This window comes from Symsagittifera roscoffensis, chromosome 1 (genome assembly GCF_963678635.1).
Source record: "Symsagittifera roscoffensis chromosome 1, txSymRosc1.1, whole genome shotgun sequence".
NCBI classification, from domain to species: domain Eukaryota; kingdom Metazoa; phylum Xenacoelomorpha; order Acoela; family Convolutidae; genus Symsagittifera; species Symsagittifera roscoffensis.
Genome location: NC_087062.1, coordinates 91970261 through 91993255, shown reverse-complemented (window position 1 = coordinate 91993255; position 22995 = coordinate 91970261). Strand labels below are relative to the sequence as shown.

The window sequence follows — 22995 nt, the reverse complement described above, 5'->3', positions numbered from 1 at the left end:
GCATCCGCTCGGCGCGGAGTGCTCGTTAACGGTTCCGCCGGTCATGATGTTATGAAAGAATAACACCCAGGAGCGCCATAAAAACATACATGTAACATTCGCCCGGAAGATACATATCGACGGATAACAAAACAAAGTCTTAAGACGACTGGCTAGCGTCTAAACAGAGCTTTGCATGTTTTTCACCGTCTCTACCAATCCAGTACTTTTCGGTGGTCTTTCTTACATCGGGTCGACAAAAACGTTACTGTCCTCCGGCTTCGACCAGAACGCTCAAATTAACTGAATTACATGCAAAAATAGTGAGCTCATGGCTGGGTCTCAGTATCCCCAGACCACGAGGTCACTCCTAAAAACAGGGCTACTACTTATTAAATTACTATTGTTTTTGTTCAGTAGATAAAAATCATCATCTCCATCGAAGATGGATCAACCCTTCCCCCCCCCCCCAACTCTTAGCACCTCATCCTTGTCAAAACTAATCCAAATATCAATTAAATTCAAGTCAGGACATGACAGGATGCTAAAAGTTCATATGAGTTAATAAAAGTTTCCGTCCCGAGACCCTTCCGGATTCTTGAATCCAGTGAATCAAGCTCCTTGAGTTCGAATTCACGATAACACGGAAGGCTGGTTTCTTACCCTTCACCGTTGTTCGCAACGGCCTTGCAACTATTGTAGCAGCACAATAGTTGCAACTCGGAACGTTCTCTGCACTCTGCTGCTGTTTTTCTTCAATTTCGACTTCTTCAATTTCGATAAAGTTGTTCTCGTCAGCGCAACTAATGTTGTTGTTGTGTTTTTTCACTCGTTTTTGTTAAAAATGGCCGTTTCAGCATTTCTCAGAAATGTGACGTCATCATTCGAATTTTTGAAATTTTAAAATACTAGAATATTCCAGCCTTCACCGTTTGGCTAAACGTTCCAATAACGCCCTTAGTTCTTAAAAACCACCAATCCGGAAGGCTTACTGCTAAAATTCCGAATTCTGCAGAGATTGCATTTTTCACATTCTGGTCGAATGTCACACATTTCGACACTGGAACCTCCGTCAACCTTTACAGAAATGAAACGGAATTTGCCGGAGAGCAGCTCTCCTGGCAATTCAAGAAATAACGAACAAAGAATCCTCATGGAATCACCTAGAAGAAGAAGAATAAAGGGCTCAGCCAGAGTACCTTTCTTGGGAACGTTGCCCGAAGAAGAATGGGAAGTACATCACCGAGACCACGAAAGTAGGACGGGATGCAGATGGGACAGAGTGGCGTTCATGGAAGAAATCTGGACAGTGGTTCAGAGCTATGGGACCCAGTCCATTTTGAAAACAAGTCTCAACCGACCATTGATGCGGGAAGTCCATGACAAACTTGATGAGAGTGAAGGGAGATTGAGTGAGTTGTTGATTGACTCAGCCACTGATGAAAGTGAGGCGAACTCTCCCATCAAGATGACACCGTAGGATGATAAAAGAGAGGTGGTGTATCTGTCAAGAACCAGGAGGGGAACGATGCGATCGAAATTGGTGATTGATAAGATCAATGAGATAAAGATGAAGTTAGGCACCAAGGTGATGCCGAGGAGAGTAGAAAAGACGAAGGCGGATTCAGAGATATCAATGAAAGCTGTCAATTCAGCGAAACGAAAACGATTCAAAGAAGCCATGGATTTGGGACAAGGTGATTATCAATTATCTCGCACGGACAGAATGTTAACCGATGTAGCGATGGTGCCACCCATTCTCATGGCAGGGATAAAGTCAACAGGTTACAAATCCAAAAGGAGTGACCGCACTCTGACTGGAGCAACCTTAGAATTGGAAATACTTAGCCAATGTGGAGAAAGCACGATGAAAGACTTTAAACCATCTCCCATGAACCACGAAAAGGGAAGTGTCGCAGGACAACTAGTACCAGTGGAATATAACCGACTGACAGTGTCAGAGACTGTGTCAATAGATGAACCTGCCGGTGGATACATGGAGATGTTAGAATACCGAAACTCGGCTAGAGGGTATGTGATGGCCCTGGAAGACGAAAAGGCCATGGAAGGTTATCTGGAGACGATGTTGCGAGGCACCACCCACAAGCAGAAGGCGTATGGAACTTTAGCGTCATCTGAGATGCAGGCGGAGACAATCGAGCAGTTAGTGAGCCTTCCATGGAAAGCAGTGGTGTTGAAGTACTTCGAAGAGGAGATGAGGACTGCGCCGAGAATACACGCTCTCATGGCAGTACCCTACGTGAGAACCGAATTACAGCTGAGGTTCGCCTGGTGCATGATGGGATTAACTCGCGGGGAATATGACTCAGAAGAAAGGAAAAGGTCAAAAGAAGAGAAAGTTTTCCTTATGACGAACCTGAGGGATCTGATAACCCAAGAGGGAGCAGCAGTATTGTGCGCGAAGCGGAGAGACGCTCTCTGTTTCATTCGATTCCTGATAGAGCAGATTTCAGTACCAGCATTGAACACCTGTGCCAAGATGTTGAGGGAGGGCGATGAACGAGCAAAAGCTTTACTCTTGCTAGCACTGCTGGAGATGCATCAAAGCAAGCCGATGAGGGTGAATATGAAAGAACCTGAGGAGTTAGAGCCCACGAGAAAGATAGACGAAATCAGAAAACAAGGAGCTGAGACTCACTAAAGAATCTATGGGGGCACTACCGAAATCCAGTGAGTACTGTGGACCGATCAAGAAGAAGTCGTACAGCTACGTGTCCAGAATCATAGGGATAGCGTACAACCCATTCCTGAGTGAAGACATACGCGATTGCTTCTTCGATTACGAGCAGGCAGTGTTGCTAATATTCTGGCTGTCGAGAATTGTAACAATTAAGAGCGCCAATAATCCACAGACCAAATGGGGACTGGTCTTGGAAGAAGAGGTTACTGCACCTTCCGTACCAAAATCTGACAAAAGAGTGGAGTTTGGGTTGGGATTCTCAGATGAACTACTGAGAACGAGCTTGATGGTAGTGTGGGAACTGATGAGACCACCATGGTGTCCTAGTCCCAATGCTGACTCGATATTACGGGCGACACAAGACGTGCAGAGGGAGCTGAATGCAGATTGTAACCTGCGTGACCTGAACATCATATATAATGTGATGATAACAGCCTCTAGGAGCAACGGGGAAGACAAGGTGGAGTTGCCTGGCTGGGGACCAGAACACTGGGTTAAACCTGGTAGCTATCTAGCAGAAGTCTGTGGACTGGAAGGTCACGTTTGTGGAAGTCTAGATTGCGTGAAAACCTTGGAGAAACAACACAAACAGTTGATAATATTGTTTGGGAACATTGTGATGAAAGCGAGGACGGAAACGGAACTGATCGCAGGTTGCCATGGAGGAACCGAGGTGAATCTAGTGACTGCACTAGGATTCTACAGCATGTTTTGTTCTTTAGAGTCACTATTGATTCTAGAACAGAAACATGAGATGGTCACAGCCATCAGTGTAGAAGTGTTCCCAGGAGTTCTGCAAACTGAGCAAAAGTACATAGGAAAATGGAGTGAAGCGATCGAGACGGAAATGAACATCAGACATAGTGAGTCTTTTTGTAGACCATCAGGAGCACGATATTTGGTGGGATCGACATTGGCTCCGATGTGCAAGAGCAGATACCGGGTGCATTTCGTAGCTGTGGATGTAAAGAGTACGAGAACGATCGTGGATCAAGCCTTCTCAGTGCCAAAGTGTGTGCGATTAACGAGAATGTCCGAAAAATTCTACGAGTTGCTATGTAAAATGTTCTCAGCAGTTCCAGAGAGAACAAAGGAGAAGTTGGAATCGATTCTGGGAAGGAAGTTCATGGGATACGTGAGTGGGAACTTCAGTGACTTTGAAAGACAGAAACAGAGAGGATCAACCGTTACGGATTACAATACAGTAGACGAGAATGATGAAGTCCACCGAGTGATGATGGAAGTGGAACCATTACTGGAAGCTTCGGGAAAACGTAATTGGAGGAGCATCATGTTGACACATGACGAGTTTCCCTGCCACTGCTTGGTGCAGACCTGGTGGTAACCCAAGCGTAGTAATCTGGTGTTGATCTGGGACTCTGGAGAGCTGCTCTCCATGGGTTTACCAGACTCATCACGGCCCTTAACGATAGTGATAGTGGGAGTTATGATGGCGATACGATGGCTGGAGGCTCATGTGAGAGAAAACAATAGACAGGAGACACCGACGAGAGAACAGTTGCAGAAATTGGATTGTCTAAAAGATTTAGATCTTTTTGAGACAATGTGCAAGATTCTAAACATTCCGATGGAAGTGAAAAAGATATGGGCGAGAACACGATTGATGCCATGGTTCAGAGCTAACATGACTGCATGGTTGTATGAATATGCTAAGAAGCATTTGTCGAAGCACGGTGGAGTGTACAGTGAATATCAGCTGGACATTGGAGCAGGAGCTTTCAAGCGAGCTCTCGTGACTCATCGGAATGCAGTGACGACCGCTGTGAAAAGAATTTCCAGGATAAGTGAACGTAGTGGAAAGGAGAAGGCAGAGATGTTGAAGGAAGATTTGGAGAGAAACGTGACGTTGTGTCTCCACAACAGCTTCTGCCGAAATAGAAAATCTAACGTGAATCCCCTACCTTGTTGCAAACAGAGGGTAGAAGAGCAGAAGTGTTGGAGGAATGCTTCCAACAGCGTCAGAAGAGCTAACGATGTGTTGCAAGACACAGAAACTGAAAGTGCAGAGTCAGTGTCACAGGAGGAAGAGATGGAACATGGACAAACGGTCGAAAGAACAAGAGGCAAAAAGAAAAAAAAATTAGAAGAATTTAGAAGTTTTAGAACTTCTAAACGACGAAAAAGAAGAAAACAAAGGAGTGACGAAGAAGACGAAATTAAAACTCAGAATTGTTTTATGTGTGTGAAAAAAAACTCAAGTGAGAAACTAAGCAACCAAGTTGTAATTGAAGACTGAAACATTTAGTTGATCTTTGAACATTAAAGAATTTGTTGCATTCATAAATTTGCATTTTGATTTTAGTTAGTGGCTTTAGAGACACTTACTTACTATTTATTTAGAAAGGCTTGAGTAAAGAGTATATTTAAATATTCCAGCCTGCATGACTGTTTTTATTCAACTAGGAGAACTGATCACTTTGTGGTGATATGAAAGGCTTGGGTAATCTTTCGAAGAGGAAGATTGTTTCATTGTTCTTTCTAACCACAGAGTTTCTTATTTTTAATATTCAGGACAAAAACAAGCAAGATTTCCGAAGGGAAGGAGCATAGTAGGATGATTTTAGCTTGTTGGTTGGCAGGACTGTCCTGCAAACCAACATCTTTTAAAAATCTAGGAGAAAAAGTTTTAATCAGGGCATTGACAATGGAAGTCAGAAAAGATGTTTTTATTTTAGGTCATATCCTCAATGTGCAGATTAATGAAGAAATTTAAAGGCTTTAGTGTTGTAGTATGATGCCATTTATATTCTGCAATGAGTCGATATGACGCGGATAAAAGTAAGGTCGTGCATTTTAAAAATTCTGTTCGATGACACTGTACCTATTTTACGAACATTGCGAGATTCAATGAGGATATTGATCGGACTGTCCGGGGAGTATGTGACATTCGACCAAAATGGACCAAAATTCAGATTCAACAGATTCGAAATTTTAGCAGCTAACCTTCAGAATTGACGGTTTTAAGAGATTAACAGCGTTATTGGGACGATAAGCTAAACGGTGAAGGCTAGTATATTCTGGTGTTTCAAATTTTTAAATTTTCGAAGTATGACGTCATATTTCTGAGAAACGTCCGAAACGGCCATTTTGGAAGAAATCCAGAATTAAAACTTTCTCTGATAGATTTGTCCTGATTAAAAACTTTCTCTCCTAGATTTAAAAGGTGTTGGTTTGCAGGACAGTCCTGCCAACCAACAAGCTAAAATTATCCTACTATGCTTCCTCCCTTCGGAAATCTCGCTTGTTTTTGTCTTGAATATTAAAACTAAGAAACTCTGTGGTTAGAAAGAACAATGAAATAATCTCCCTCTTCGAGAGATTACCCAAGCCTTTCATGTCACCACAAAGTGATCAGTTCTCCTAGCTGATTAAAAACAGTCATGTAGGCTGGAATATTTAAATATACTCCTTTACTTAAGCCTTTCTAAATAAATAGTAAGTAAGTGTCTCTAAAGCCACTCAACTAAAATCAAAATGCAAATTTATAAATGCAACAATTTCAAAACTCAACTAAATGTTTCAGTTTTCAATTTCAACTTGGTTGCTTGGTTTCTCACTTGAGTTTTTTCACACACATAAACAATTCTGAGTTTTAACTTTTTCTTCATCACTCCTTTGTTTTCTTCTTTTTTCGTCGTTTAGAAGTTCTAAAACTTCTAAATTTTTCTAATTTCATCTCTTTTTGCATCTCGTTTTTCGGCCATTCGTCAATGTTCCATTTCTTCCTCCTGTGATACTGACTCTGCACTCTCAGTTTCCGTATCCTGCAACACGTCGTTAGCTATCCTGACGCTGCTGGAAGCCGTCCTCCAACACTTATGCTCTTCTACCCTCTGTTTGCAACAAGGTAGGGGATCCACGTTAGATTCTCTGTTCCTGCAGAAGCTGTTGTGGAGACACAACGTCACATTTCTCTCCAAATCTTCCTTTAACATCTCTGCCTTCTCCTTTCCACTACGTTCACTTATCCTGGAAATTCTTTTCACAGCGGTGGTCACTGCATTCCGATGAGTCACGAGAGCTCGCTTGAAAGCTCCTGCTCCAATGTCCAGCTGATATTCACTGTACACTCTACCGTGCTGCAACAAATGCTTCTTAGCATATTCATACAACCATGCAGTCATGTTAGCTCTGAACCATGGCATCAATCGTTTTCTTGCCCATATCTTCTTCACTTCCATCGGAATTTTTAGAATTTTGGACGTTGTCTCAAAAAGATCTATATCTTTTAGACAATCCAATTTCCGCAACTGTTCTCTCGTCGGTGCCTCCTGTCTATTATTTTCTTTCACATGAGCTTCCAGCCATCGTATTGCCATCATAACTCCCACTATCACTATTGTTATGGGCTGTGATGAGTCTGGTAAACCCATGGAGAGCAGCTCTCCAGAGTTCCAGATCAACATCAGGTTACTACGCTTGGGATACCACCAGGTCTGCAGCAAGCAGTGGCAGGGAAACTCGTCATGTGTCAACATGATGCTCCTCCAATTACGTTTTCCCGAAGCTTCCAGTAATGGTTCCACTTCCATCATCACTCGGTGGACTTCATCATTCTCGTCAACTGTATTGTAATCTGTGACAGTTGATCCTCTCTGTTTCTGTCTCTCAAAGTCACTGAAGTTCCCGCTCACATATCTCATGAATTTCTTTCCTAGTATTGACTCCAACTCTTGCTTGGTTCTCTCTGGAACTGCTGAGAACATCTTACATAGCAACTCGTAAGACTTCTCGGACATTCTCGCCAGTCTCACAAACTTCGGCACTGAGAAGGCTTGATCCACGATCGTTCTCGTACTCTTTACGTCCACAGCTACTAAATGTACAGGGTATCTGCTCTTGCACATTGGAGCTAATGTTGAACCCACCAAATATCGTGCTCCTGATGGTCTACAACAAGTCTCACTGTGTCTGATGTTCATTTCCGTCTCGATTGCTTCCCTCCATTTTCCTATGTATTTCTGCTCAGTCTGCAAAACTCCTGGGAATACTTCTACACTGATGGCTGTGACCATCTCATGTTTCTGTTCTAGATTCAATAGAACTCTAAAGAACAAAACATGCTGTAGAATCCTAGTGCGGTCACTAGATTCACCTCGGTTCCTCCATGGCAATCTGCTATCAGTTCCGTTTCTGTTCTTGCTTTCATCACTACGTTTCCAAACAATACCGTCAATTGCTTGTGTTGTTTCTCCAGGGTCTTCACACAGTCCAGACCTCCACAAACGTGACCCTCCAGTCCACAGACTTCCGCCAGACAGCTACCAGGTTTGACCCAGTCTTCTGGTCCCCAACCAGGCAACTCCACTTTATCTTCTCCATTGCTCCTAGAGGCCGTTATCATCACATTATATATGATGTTAAGGTCACGCAGGTTACAGTCTGCATTCAGTTCCCTCTGCACGTCTTGTGTCGCCCGTAGTATCGAGTCAGCATTGGGACTAGGACACCATGATGGCCTCATCAATTCCCACACTGCCATCAAGCTCGTTCTCAGTAATTCATCTGAGAATCCCAACCCAAACTCCACTCTTATGTCGGATTTTGGTACGGAAGGTGCAGTCACCTCTTCCAAGACCAGTCCCAATTTGGCCTGTGGATTGTTAACGCTCTTAATCGTTACAATTCTGGACGTCCAGAATCTTAGCAACACCGCCTGCTCGTAATCGAAGAAGCAATCGCGTATGTCTTCACTCAGGAAAGGGTTGTACGCTATCCCTATGATCCCGGATACGTAGCTATACGATTTCTTCTTGATCGGTCCACAGTATTCACTGGATTTCGGCAGTGCCCCCATAGATTCTTTAGCGAGTCTCAGCTCCTTGTTTGAGAATCTCCTGATTTCGTCTATCTTTCTCATGGGTTCTAATTCCTCGGGTTCTTTCATGTTCACCCTCATCGATTTACTTTGCTGCATATCCAGCGGTGCTAGCAAGAGTAAAGCTTTTGCTCGTTCATCGCCCTCCCTCAACATCTTGGCACAGGTGTTCAATGCTGGTACTGAAATCTGCTCTATCAGGAATCGAATGAAACAGAGAGCGTCTCTCCGCTTCGCGCACGCTACTGCTGCTCCCTCTTGGGTTATCAGATCCCTCAGGTTCGTCATAAGGAAAACTTTCTCTTCTTTTGACCTTTTCCTTTCTTCTGAGTCATATTCCCCGCGAGTTAATCCCATCATGCACCAGGCGAACCTCAGCTGTAATTCGGTTCTTACGTAGGGTTCTGCCATAAGAGCTTGTATTCTTGGCGCAGTCCTCATCTCCTCTTCGAAGTACTTCAACACCACTGCTTTCCATGGAAGGCGGAAGGCTCACTAACCGCTCTCTCTGCTGCCTAACTTCATTTTCATTGCATTGATTTTATCAATCACCAATTTCGATCGCATCGTTCCCCTCCTGGTTCTTGACAGATACACCACCTCTCTTTTATCATCCTGCGGTGTCATCTTGTTGGGAGAGTTCGCCTCACTTTCATCAGTGGCTGAGTCAATCAACAACTCACTCAATCTCCCTTCACTCTCATCAAGTTTGTCATGGACTTCCCGCATCAATGGTCGGTTGAGACTTGTTTTCAAAATGGACTGGGTCCCTTAGCTCTGAACCACTGTCCAGACTTCTTCCATGAACGCCACTCTGTCCAATTTGCATCCCGTCCTACTTTCGTGGTCTCGGTGATGTACTTCCCATTCTTCTTCGGGCAACGTTCCCAAGAAAGGTACTCTGGCTGAGCCCTTAATTCTTCTTCTTCTAGGTGATTCCATGAAGATTCTTTGTTCGTTATTTCTTGAATTGCCAGGAGAGCTGCTCTCCGACAAATTCCGTTTCATTTCCATAAAGGCTGACCGAGGCTCCAGTGTCGAGATGCCTTCATCCGCTGGCTCAGTCGTCTCCAACGTATCTGCATTGTTCTCAAGATCACTGAAGATATTGAAGTCCAGGCTGGATGTTCCTCCTGTCGATGCCCTGTCGTCTTCCCCACCAGCTTGATCTGCATCTTGTTGCATGGATTTTTCGGTTTGACGGCTTCCTCCCTGTCCGTCATCTCCTTCTGACATATCCTTGTTTGAGCTCGAGGGTCCTTGTTCATTATTGTCGGCTCCTTCCGGAAATCTCGGTATGATCAATGTACCGGCCGATCTATCTTCCTCTTCTCCATAGACCACTTTGATTTCCTCGCAGCCGAAGGGTGCTAGGAAGGTTCTCGCCTGCAGTGTTCCTCCCACTTTCAACTCCGGTTTCACACTAATCAGGATTAAGGAGGCTTCAGGCAGTTCGGTCCTGCCTCTCATCCTCATCGGAGCTAAACCTAATCCCGTCCATTCCTCGTCAAATTTTCCAGGCTTGGGAGTCGCGGCGTTGCTTATTCGCCTTCTCGTCGCTTGATCCGTATATGCAAATTGTGTGTATTGTAACACGGCGGCTTTTCTCCTTACAAAGTATGGATCCATCGTTCCCATGAAATTCCCTACTCTCCTTTCATTGGTTTCGAATGCTCTCAATCTAGGAGTTTGTACCACGGAGACTGCTCCGAGCAACATCCTTCTTATCAGAGGGAATTCAGGGATTGCCTCCGGCAGCTTCTTGTAATCACCCCAGTCCTTCGTCTCTTCTCTCACTTTATGATATGCTGCAGTGAGACGAGGCACTCTGGTTATTTCACCATTCGTTTTATCATAGGGTCTCAGATTCCAAAGCTTCGGAAACACTTCGATGTGTCCTCTTTTACTTCTCCCATGCGATCACGGAAGTGATCGTCAAAATTGATGACTGTCATCTCTGGCTTCGATATTTTCGTAAGCAACAGATCTTCACTCATGAGCTCCCGCAATGTGTGCTGCTAACACCAGTTCAGTGTACTACCGTCCACTGCTGATATGAGGTTCAGGTGCGCAAACGTGACTGCTGGTCCATAGATCACCGTCACAAACTCCGTGACTCCTCTGATCAGCGCCAAGGGATCGGTTCTCATAGCCAAGCTCAGATCGGTTAACAGGGGCATGCCTCCAACATGTCGTCTAACATCTTCCTCTCTTTCAATTGTCTCGTCTTCTCCCGTTCCAAAGCGATTTTGTTGTAAGAGATACTGGATAAGAGTATGTCTCAGGTCTCTTATCTTATTCCACGAGTCCGTGGACTTCTTCCTATCTAAGTTCCTCACTCTCTCTCTCTCATCTGCTCTGGACAACGTGTCAGTTTCATCAGCCCTGCCAAGTTTCCGTGGGTAATTGCAATCAATGTCAGAAGTCCATCTAACCGCAGGTTCTGAATTCCTTCGGTGAGCAGTATCGCCGGTCCTTTTACGAAACTCTCTGCTCCAAATGTCACGAACAAGGCTATTAGTTCCACTATCGACACTTCCACTACTGCTTGGAGGAATTCTTTTATCAAATAATGCGAGACTTTCGGGTAAACTTTTGCCAGGAAGGTTCATCCGGCTCCCAACCCGGTCCATCCGGCTCCCAACCCTTCTAGCATGCTGTCTGTCCGTTCAAAGCCCTCCCTCCTGTCCCTTCACTTCCTGGGTCCAGAAGATTTCCAGAGTAATCTGACACATTCTGTTCACAAATTCAGCGGTCTTTTCCCCGGCATTTTCCGCCAGGTTCACCTCCTTCAACAAGTAGGCATGTATCTTTGTGATCATCACGGGGCCTTGCTCAAAAGCATCTGCACCCAATGGCGCTACTCTAGGATTCAGGTGTAGCCACTGGTTGGCTTCCGGCTTGGTTCTCAAAACCATCGCATCCAAATGAGCTCTCGTCTCTAGTGAATTTTTCCTTCTCGTGTTTTCACCTGTCACTTCCATTGCTCGGAACCACAAGTCGTTGGACATCGCCGCGATCACTCGATGGTCGTCGTCTAGTCCCGGTTTCAGTTTGAATTGTCGACTGAAATTGGACAGTTCCAACCCCAGCACCTCGTCCAACACTAACATGTGTAGCGCATGGTCCTTGAATCCTCTCATCGCGTTTGAGATATCTGACCACACTGCGGGTAGTTCAGCCTTGAGTGGCCTCAGGTTCTCCATCTCTATCATGCGATTCGGGGCTGATATGATCACATCATATTTTCCTTCCGAAAGTAAGGTCACAATCGCATACACAAATTTCAGTCCATCCGGGAGATGTGCATATCCCGGAGACAACGCGAATACTATTCTCGGTGTCACTTTGGTGAACGACCCCTCCTTCGTCGCATCCACCACTTCACCCATCGACTCAAGTATATCTTTTATCGCTGGCCATACAGCGTTCTCTGCCGTTGTAGGATCTCTGAGTCTGCTCAGAAAACCTCTACTGTGTAGATGGTCATTGATGCCAGCGAACACGATCGTAATTGGGTTCATGTCCGTCTGCCGTTGTACCCCTATAGCCAGAGATATCGATTGCAGTAGGTCCAGGTCGACCGCTGCCAACATTATGACGTCCGGCCAAAACAGAGACTTGGAGGTGTACACGAACTCTGAATTCGCTACTATCATAATCTTGGACTTCCTCATTTCTGCTTTGTCATAGGCGGCGAAGATGGTCTCATCTTTCTTTATCGCTTTCAATCCGCCGTATCTTTGGGCATCACCATCTTGATTCACTAGCTTTGGGTATATTCTCTCCTTCACATAACCAGGGGGTGAGCTTAGTTGCTTGAACATCTTCACATGCTGTCCGATCGGTGCCCTTGTCACTAGAAATCTTCCAGGTCTCTCTTCTCGATTCCCTTCGTCATGATTCAACCTCACGTCTTGCAATGGTCTCGCGTTCACTTCTCCCAATCGATCCTGTACGTCTGTCCTTTGACCTGGTTCGGTGGAGCTCTGTTTCCTGTAGTTCGTGAAGGCTGGGACCGTACCCAAGCGTGTTTCCAGGCTAGGAGGCACAAAGGTGGTAATCACCGCGTCACTCGCCGTTCCTTCTTCCTTCAGCACTCCTGTGTCAAAGAGTTCCGCTTCTAGTTCGTCCAACCGCTCTTGGAAGACTTGATTCAACCAAGCTTGCCCTTCGATACTGTCGAAGTGGATGCCGTCCTTGGTCAGTCTGGCCTGATCCATAGCTCTCAACTCATGTTCGATGTCCATGAGGATCATTCTTCTGGCGTTCCGACTTGCGAGGTTCCTCAAGATGTTAATCCACCTGACGACTCCCTCGTTGTGCCTTCTTCCTGATGCTGTCAGGCTTCTCGCATTCATTGGCACAGTGCAAACGGTCAGTACCGCGCAATTGAATTTCTGCCAGAGGGTAGTAAACAAACACACCATCATTGACTCCCATAGTGCTTCCTGCTCATCTGAACCTCTGAAGATGTCATTCGTCCCAACCAAGATCATCACATTGGGGATCCTCCCTGGATTCATCAGTTCCACCATTCGATATAACTGGGCTATCGTCGCGCCTCCAAAGGCCATCACCGTGGTGACCCACGAGGTCCTCAAATTCGACAGCACTCTAACCAATTTGTCTCCCAGTATCAGATGAGATGTCCCGAGTGGTGTTTGCTGCAGGTTTACTGCCGGGCTCCAAGTCGCTCGATTGAAGCAGGCCCTCGGATCTGTCTCCGGAACTCCCGTGAAATTTTATTTCAATTGATTATTCTTTTGCACGTCTATTATGCGAGACACTTTCTTCGCTGGCATCTTCTGTATTCTTCTCTCTGGGGCCCTCGAGCTCCCCATGAGTGGCGTCACGTCACTTATCCCCTGTCTGATCACGGTCTGGGAGAGTCGTACTCTGCCCGTGTCGTCGATCGTTCCATAGGGTGCAGTCACCCCGGAACCTGGCGCATTCTTGTTGGCGACCAATCGTCCAGCTGTCTCTATCAGCTTCCTCACTGTCTGTTCCACGACTGGGTCACCCAAGGTGTCACTAGGATCCGGGATCGTCACTCGATTTGTCTCTGTCGGGAGCCGTGTCTCTATTGTTTGACTCATTTCTCGAGGCGTCAAGAGCTCCATCGGGGACTGCCCACGAGGAATATTCCTTGCAGGTATCACTTTCTCCACGGCCGTTGTCAACGCCATCTGATCCGATCGCTCTTTGTAGTCCTGCCTCAAGCGCTCAATTTCTTGACCCTGCTTTTTGTTGCAGTCTTCGAACAATTGTCTCCACATGTCTCGATATTCCTCAATCTTGACCATACTTTTGGTCATCTCGTCCAGCTCCTTCTTCGTACTTTTCAGTTCATCGTTCATCTCATCCAGATCTTGCATGGTTTGGTTCGTCTGAACCTTCTGTCCTACTTTCGCCCCTTTTGTTGGCACAGCTGCTCTCAGTGGTGAACCAGACGAGGCGGCCTCGCTATTCATCTACTGATGCATTCTCGTCAGCCCAGGTTTGGGCTTGGAGGGCATAGGCATCTCACCTGGTTGGTAAGTCCTAGAACTTCCCAATCCAGGCTCATTCGCCAAGTCACTCCCTGAGAGAGCCCCGTTTCTCCACCTCATCACTCTCATGTTCGGGCGGTCTAGTACTCCCCTCTCTCCATATGCTGCCATCAACAGGACTTCCGTGGGGCGGTCCCCACGGTTGTCATGCCCCAAGATGTTGATCAGGGCGGTCAGCAACATGACTACCTCTGGGTCCTCCAGAGCGAAGTCTCGATCGATCAGCCGACGATAGATCGCATCTACCATCGGTCCCATATATGCCTCTGCCAGGTCCATCAATTCATCCATTGATTTTGAAGTTATCCATTCTATTCTTTCAAGTTCGATTCGGTTTTGATTCAAAGATTTGACTCAAGTGAGTAATTAAACGATCAATCAGGATCTAGAAAAGAGGTCACGAATATCACACTTGTCAGTTTCATCTTAACATGTATCGCTAAAATGCTAAAATTTGCTTAAAAACAGTTCAGATAAAAAGATATTTATCCTAAAATTTATTAAAATCAATCGTTCTCTAAAATTTTGGAATTCGACCTAAGATTGGACAGTCCAAACTTTGTATCTTGGATCAATTCCTAAGATCGTCATTCAGTTGTTCATGGTCACTAACCCCTTCTTACCCACGATCTTAATAACCTAACACATAACATAACATAACATAACATAACATAACACACATATCACATATTACATACAACTTAGTCTTTGGCCTAACACCCTCTCGCACGTCACTCAGCCTATACTTAAGTAATATTTCTTATGTAGATATACTTGTATATTCGTATCAGAGAATATGACGTGTACAAGCGCGTACAATTCCCGAGGATGCAGTCTTCCCCTGTTTGGATCGTACACTGGAAGCGAGAGCTCCTTCACGTCCATTTCCACGAGGAAGTCCCTCAGCCTCGTCAAGGACAAGACTAGGTTCTCTGGGTCCACGTGCTACTTCTCCTTCGCCCTCGTTACCAAGAAGCATAGGTATTTGCCCGGTATCTGCGACGCCGCCGGAGGTAAGGCCGCTACGCCCCCTATCCCTGGTCTTTGCTTCCAAAGGAATTCCACGTTTTTGTATTCTCTCTTGAAGTCTGCCGCTAACGCTGTCCTAAAACTCATGTCTGCTGTGATTGCTATCGCACATGTTCTATTTGTGAAAATGAAATCACTGTCTGTTAGTATTATGTTACTTGAATATTCATTTGGTAAGTTAAAATATCACTCAAATGTCAGGTTTCTTAGGTTCTTCGCCTGTTTCTGCTTCCAAGTCTCCTGTTTCTCTTGCTATTCTTAATTTTTTTATAATCAAGTTTTTAGTGTGGGTAAGTCCTACCCCCACTCCCCGGACAAAAATATCCATCGACGTCCCCGTCGATCGCATACCGGGTATCAAGTCGAGGTTAGAAGCTGGAATGAGTAGTCGTCCTTCCTGGGCAGCCCAGGAAGGATCATCTCGTTCGGTCTTGATGTATTTCATGCTTTCACAATCGACGTCTTGAATCGTGACACTGGTCTCCTCAGGATCCGAGGTCGTTTCGTTCAGCCACTCTAAGACACGCAGGTTCGTCAAGTCTTGTTCATATGACTGCTGTTGCTCGTCGTCGAATTCTACCTCGGGTTTCGACCAGTCGTCAACCCACTCATCGTCGTGATCATCGACTATGTCAATGTCTTGTGACACAGTTATTTCCTCTAGACCCACTACTTCCTCGACTATCTTCTTCAGATCTATCCTATCCATTACAAAGTCGTCACCGTAAGGATTGTATTTCTTTCTTGGTCTCGTCCCGTCCTTCTGACGAGTCTGTATCGTGAACGGAAGATCCGGTTCCAAGTTCTTGGGAACCTCTATCTGTTCGGGATCCTGCCAATCTTCCTCTGCGTAGGGTAAGGTTTCATCGTCCGCTTCGATCTCCTCGTTTGGATCCAGGACCAGCGGTGTATCCGTACCTTCCTCTACGACTTCGTTTCCATCGTTCTTCTCCCTGGTGCCCTTTTCATTGACCTCACAAGCAGGATTCATCATTAGATAATCCCCTTCTTCCATGTCTGCAGGTATACACCAGTCTTCTGTCGATGGATTGTGTGGCTTGATGTTCTCGTAGTGGGTGGCTCGGCCAGTACTCAGTCTATAAAAGCGTCCCTCCTGGTGCACCTCTGTAATCATGAAGGATCCCCTCCATTTTTTAAGAGCTTTTTCGTCCCTTTCGGTGGTATAACGTTCTGAAATACCCATACGTAGTCTCCCACCGAGTAAGGCCTTTCCACCAGCTGCTTTCTTGTCGAATCTTTTCCTCTGCCTTGCCTGTGCTTGCTGAGTATTTCGTCTACACAAATCGTTCAACTCCTGTTGGCGTCTGATCACATCTCTCACGTAGAACTGTGGGGACGTTTTCTTTCCCTCAGACTCTGGGTAGAAGAAGGTTAAGGGTAAAGACTTTTCGTGTCCAGTTAGCATCTTGTGTGGACTGACTCCAGTGGTGGAGTGTTGCGTGCTGTTATATGCTCCCATCACCTGTGGAAGGTATCTGTCCCAATCGGTCATGTACCTGGAACAATATACTCTCAGCATCGACACTAACGTCCTATTCTGTCTTTAAACTAAGCCATTCGTCTGAGGGTGGTATGTCGTGGAGTGAGCCTGAGCGACCTGTGAGCGTCTCATAAGCTCTTTCGTGAGCTCTCCTACGAAAGCTGTTCCATTATCCGATTGAAACGTCATCGGACAGCCATGTCTTGCTATCCACGTATTGATCAGGTGGTCGCATGTCTCTTCCGCCGAGGCAGTTATGCAGGGCACGGCCTCTGCATACTTCTTAAAATGATCTATCATGACCAACACCTGATTATATCCACTGTCTGTCATGCATATCTTCTGGTGATCTATCTGCACCACCTCCTTGAATTCAGACGACTCTATCGATTGTAATGGAAATCGCAACTTCCTTGGATCCTTGACCTGTTGGCATGACAGACATGCTGTTACCCACTTCTCGCATGCCTTTTTCATTCCAGGCCACTCGAAGCGCTTCAGGATCTTCTGATATACTTTGTCGATCCCCTGATGGCCCATCAGATCATGCGACCTGAGTAATAGTTCTCTCTGATAGAGTTGCGGCAACACTATTGCGTTGTACTTGTATAGGACTCTGTCTTCTTCTCTTCTTTTGCAAGCCACAATCCTGTCCTTGTTCAAATATAACCTCCCTTCCTTCTGCGTGAAGTACTCGCCTTCAAGTGCATCTTCATGACCCTCATCTGACTATTCAGCTCATTGGGCTGGTGTGTGTCTTCTTCCATCTTAACGCTTCAAATCTTCGCCAGCGGCTGTGTTTCTTGCTTGAACGGCTGAAGATCAGTCCTGACTACCTCTTTTTGTGGCAACAGACTTATCGATTGTTTCGATACCGCTATTGTCTCCAAATCATCCGTTGCGTTGTCAAAGACTCTTTCGCTTGGTGTAAGGTAGCGATCACTGTCAGGATCCTGGTACACCTCTCTGTCCAGATCCCTTGCACGAGTTTCCACTAGGAGTGTGTGGATCGCTAGTTCGGACAGTTCCGATCCCGAGTTCGAGATCCTGTCTGAATAGGTGTCCATTCCTGAGTTTCGGGAATTGTCATCCGTCAAAGAGGTTGTGCTGGAGACTGCACGCTCCTCCAGATCATGTCTGTGCCTTCTTCGCATCCATCTGAACTCCCCGGACAAAACCTTGTTCTCTAGGTCCTGTTTCTCATCAGGAATTTTCTCGTCTATCTCAGACTCCCCGGACAAATTTTCTTGTCCCGGGTGTTGATCTTGTGATCGCTGGTTCTTCTCATCATTCGTCTCCCCGGACAAATAGTCTTGCAGCAGATTTTGTTCTACCTTTTCACCTTCCTTATCCTGGTCCACAAAGGTGACGGTTTTCTTTCGCTTGCTGCTCCCCTGTTCTTTCTGTCCATAAGAAGTACTGGTTAAAATCTCGTGGGGTATTGAGGATACTAGTTGCTGAACTATTGTCCTACAATCCATCTGGTTCTCTTCGTGCTGTCGTCTGGACGGCATGATCTTCAACTTCTCACTGACTGTTAGCGATGCTACTGCTGCTGTCCACTCGGGGTCATCTCTGGTCACTTCTCTTTCTAACAATCCACCTAGCATCCGCATCACTTGCAGTGTGACCTGCACCGTTTTATCCAATAATGAGAGGCTGTTTATGTTCATGCGAGAGAGTTCTTGTTGGACCAGGTTTGAGCGCAGCAACAGATCCAAGGGGACCGGGTCCTCCTTGGATAGGATGTTTATCTCGGCTGCTTTCTCTACAGGTAACTCAGGATGCCCTGGAATTGGATGTCCAGACTTATCCAACCATCTCGTTAAGGGAAGCGCTTCATGAGTTTCTTTGTCCAGAAACAAAAATCCTTCCTTTATTTCTGCCTGATTGGCTTGCTTCTGCTCCAATTTTTCATAGAACTCAGTTTTCTTGCTGAGACTGTCTGCATTCTGGTGTTTATCACGCATCCTGTGTTCGATTATCATATGGTAGCCATCCAATCTTACTATCCATCTACCAATATAACTCTGATCCATCGAGTAGGTCTTCAACCAGGATAACGCTCTGTTGTCCACGCGTAACTTGAAGGGAGCGCTCCCCAAGTATGCACGGTACTTTTTCACGAAGGTGACTACTGCAAACATTTCTGCTTTTGGTGCGCCATATTTCATCTCTGTGTCACTCAATACCTTGCTGCCGTATGCAATGGGACGGAGAACTGTTCTTCCGTTCCATTCTTGCTCTTGATGCAATATTCCTGAGATGGCCACTACCGATGCGTCTGTGTCAAGAACATACATGCCCTTTTCTGTAGGCATGCCTAGCACTGGCGCTTCGCACAGTTCCCGCTTTATGTTCTCGAAAGCAACCTGTGCCTCATCGTTCCATTCGAACTTTTTCCCCTTGTTGCGCATCAGCTTCTGCATCGGATACAACTTGTCCGCATAACCTTTTATGAATTCCCGGTAGTAATTGGCAAACCCTAGGAAGCTCAGGAGCTGTGTGTCCGTTCTGGGAGCTTTCCATGTCAACACTGCTTCCACTGCTTCCGGGTCCGGCCTCACACCATGCCTATCCACCATTCTTCCCACGTACTTAATCGAATCCCTAAGGATTTCACATTTCGATGGTTTGCACTTCAATCCTGCTCTTTTCATGCATCCAAAGACCTCATCGAGCCTATCAATGTGGTCTTCCAGGGTCGGTGTCGCTATGACTACGTCATCCACGTAACACATCACGAGATTCCCGTACTTCTTGGTCACTCTCGTCAAAACCTGAGCCATCAGTCTTTGAAAAGTGGCCGTTGCATTGCACAAGCCGAAGGGCATCCTCTTCCACTGGTACAATCCCAATTCGCACGCGAATCCGGTTTTCTCTCTGTCCTTCTTCCGCAGAGGGACCTGCCAGAAGGCAGAACCTAAGTCCAATGTGGTGAAGAACTTGGCATCACCTAGCTTAGATAGGCTCTCGTCGATTTGTGGTATCGGGTACGCATCTTTTATCGTTACCGCGTTCAAGTAACGAAAGTCGCAACAAAATCTCAGCTGCCCCCTTTCTTTTTCGCCATTACTACCCCGCAAGCCCATGGCGATCTCGAGGGTTCTATCATGTCGTATTCAGGCAACATTTCTATTTCCGCTCGGCACGCTTCCGATTTGTGTGGCGTCATTCGTCTTGCGCCTTCCCTATGGGTAACGGCGCCCTCTTCAAGTTCGATTTCGTGTTCGACGAAATTACAGCAAGCGATATCCGCCTTATGTTTTGAAAATACATCTGCGTTCCGATTTAGGAGGTCCCGCAATTTTTCAAAATCTCCCTCACCTATTTCCCCTTTAAATGTTCTATCTCTGGCAAAATCAGTTTGTCAGATTCTTGTTCATATGACGAGGGGCGTTCCGGAAAATTCGAGCAGCTTGATAAGCCTTCGTCCGTTTCGGATTTCATTGAAAACAATTCATTAATCCTCTTTAAAATTTTATCTTTATTGGCATGATAAGGACAGTCTTTCACACTGTGTTTCTTCAAGTTTTGTGTCTCCTCAAAGTCGGTCCTCATCGGTAAAGCGTAACCAAGCTTTTTTCCACGCTGAATTGAAACCGTGGTGTCCAGTGTGTTCAATAACACACTGACACACAGTCCGTTTCGCGTTACCGAGAAGCTCCGGCCTAAAATCACCGAACTCTGACTATTTGGATTCGGTACTAAGCAAACCTGTTTACTATCACTTAACGAATTCAAATTTCTCATTCTAAAAATTGCCACCACAGCTTGTCCCGGCTGTAGTTTTACCTTTCTATCTAAAAAAATTGGTACCTTGTTTTCGTCTGTTATTATCCTATTAATTGGTCTCTTAACATACTTCCGGTCCGGGTTTCTAATCCGTATCAGACCGTTGTTCAAGTCAATCATCACGTCAAAATTCCTGACAAAATCTCTGCCCAAATTCTCTACCACCAGGAAGCTCATCCAAAGATCCCGTCCTCCCATGTGGAGGACCGTTATTGGTGTTCTTCCGGCTACGTAAATAGCTCCTCGATTGGCGGCGGCCAGTCTTAGATTCGTTGGAATTAGATCTTCCCGCGTGAAGCCCATTCTTTCCCAAGTTTTTATCGGCATCACACTCACTACCGCTCCTGTGTCCAGAAGCCCTGTGACTCCAATTTTTGTTCCGTTGGTGCCGAGCAGATGTGCGGTCACATCTGCTTCATACCCAATGTGTACTGCGTCTTGTTCCATCATGGCGTCATGGCCTATCCTGCGGACTTTGAGTTCCTCCTCACCCAAATAGATCTGCCCCATTTGGTCATCATCTGTTGTTACATAAGTCCTGGTGTAGATACTGATTCCATCCACGTTCAGCATCACTTGATACGGCCCATAGACCTCTAGGTAGCGTCCATGAAGTTTCTTCATGCGAGGGCCACCCGTTGTTAGTAGTGCTCGCACAGCTCTCGACTCAGTGCGTGGCTCCATCTGCCTCAGATAATCTGCATATGTGTCCAAATGCATCAAAGTGAACTCGGATGGTTCGCTCAGATTTCTGATTACCTGATGTCCGGCCACTGAGATTATCGACTGTATTTTGCTTCCTTGTGGCACCATGCCGAACCTCTGACCGGAGATCACATTAAGTTTCATGCTCAAACTGCTTGTTGCTTTAGTCTCCTCGACCTCCGTTGCTTCGAAGGTTTTCAGTTGCTCCTGTAGTTTCTCATTCTCCAGTTCAAGTTTCACTTTTTGTTCGATCTCTTTCGTCACCAGTTCCTGCTGCACTCTATTTAGAGCATCCCTCGCGGCTGCCCTATAATCGATCTTGAAATCATCAGCCGCAGTTGCTGGTTCCGGTTCACGTGTCTCCTCTGTTACCGCTTGCATTTTCTTTGCCGCCAGCTCTTGAGGTTTATCCTTTCTGCGTGCCTCCGCTTCACTCAAAAGGCGAGCCTTGCTGGCTTTCACTCCTGACAAAGCTTCTTCATGTCTTGGATACTTGATGTCTGCCACTGCATCCCAGAATTGCGTGCAATCTGATTTAAAATGACCTTCCAAGTTGCAAAAGAAACACCTTGGGCCGAATTTTGCAATTACTCCTCTTATGAAATCCTCATGGTCCAATTCTGACGCATCTTCGTCCTCGAGGCTAAAGCCTATTGCTTTCATGCCTTGTTTGTAAGTTGGGCATGCTGACACATGATGGTCAGTTGAACTGCAATTGGCACAAGAGCGTCTCTTGTCCATGTCATCCCTCGGTTTGTACCAATTGTTCCCTTGGTTTGCTGGTCCGTTGTTAAAATTTCCATAATTGTTCTTGTAGTATCCAGATCTCGAAGGAGGTTTCAACAAAAGATACTCTTTTGACTTGAGCCTCAACTCCTCTGGTGTTGGCGCATTGGTTGATAGTGGTGTGTAATGCGTTGCTAGCATCGTTCGAAGTTCATCATTCTTCACACCATCGATGAATTTTGAGGCTACGGCCAGGTTCATCCTTCGGTTTGACTCATCCGGTTGGCTGCGTCTTCTCAGCATTTCCAAGTCATCGAGAAACTTGTCTATCGTTTCATCTTCTCGTTGCCTCCGTTTCTCGAAGCGCATCATCGCTTGGTGCCCCTGCAGCCCTGATCCGAAACGGTTTAACACGATTTCGAAGATTTTCTCAGCTGTGTTACGCTGATATTGCTTCTTGGCCATGACACAGTTCAGGGCTGTCCCTTCCAAGTTGCTGGTGAGCGCACTGCATTCCTGTCTCCCCGACAAGTCCTCTTCCTCGAAATGCAGCTTCATTACCTCTATCCAGGTATCAATACAGCCATCAGATTCATCTTTATAGCATCTTGGTTTCTTAAAGACTCTTCTGGACTTCTCACTGCGTTCATTGGTTCTGGATAACCTTGTAAAGAATGTCTCCAAAGACCTGTTTAGGGGTTCAAAGGCTATGGCCATTGCCGTAGCATCCCTTGAGTGTCCCGCCTGAGTGTCCTCACACCTTGTCAAAGGCTCTGTATGTGGTGCATCCCTGCAATCCGAATCGCCGTGAGTGTTTCCCGCTTGGCCCACATGGCTCCTCCCCGGGCTTGCATGCCCCCTGTTATCGGAGTCACTTCTCCCAGTCGCATGTGTGCTTTGCGTTGGTCGTTCGTTCGAGGTTTGTCTGTTCCCCGTTGAACTTGCTCTACTGTTCGGGCCCCATGCTGTATTACCCCTTGTGGCATAGCCTGATGAACTGCCCCCTGCCTCTAGTGGATCCATACGTCTTCCTCCTTTGATGTTCTTCTAGTGCTGCCCCGTTATCCACGAGTGGCGTCAGTCGGTCCCAGGTAGCTTCGTGCTGGTCGAGATCCTGGCCTTGACTCTCTGCCTCGACGTCTTTTCATTATCCACCTCAGGATCCACC

At 46.1% G+C, this 22995-nt stretch overlaps 1 protein-coding gene across 1 annotated transcript in view; it reads left to right on the top strand.

Moving 5' to 3' along the window:
- The first annotated feature begins 366 nt into the window (after window positions 1-366).
- LOC134852436 (thioredoxin domain-containing protein 5-like) overlaps window positions 367-22995 on the top strand; it is a 61086-nt gene continuing 38457 nt past the window's right edge. Inside the window, exon 1 of the mRNA XM_063868549.1 lies at window positions 367-377. The gene's annotated coding sequence lies outside the window, so the exon portion shown is untranslated. The remainder of the gene's footprint in view (window positions 378-22995) is intronic.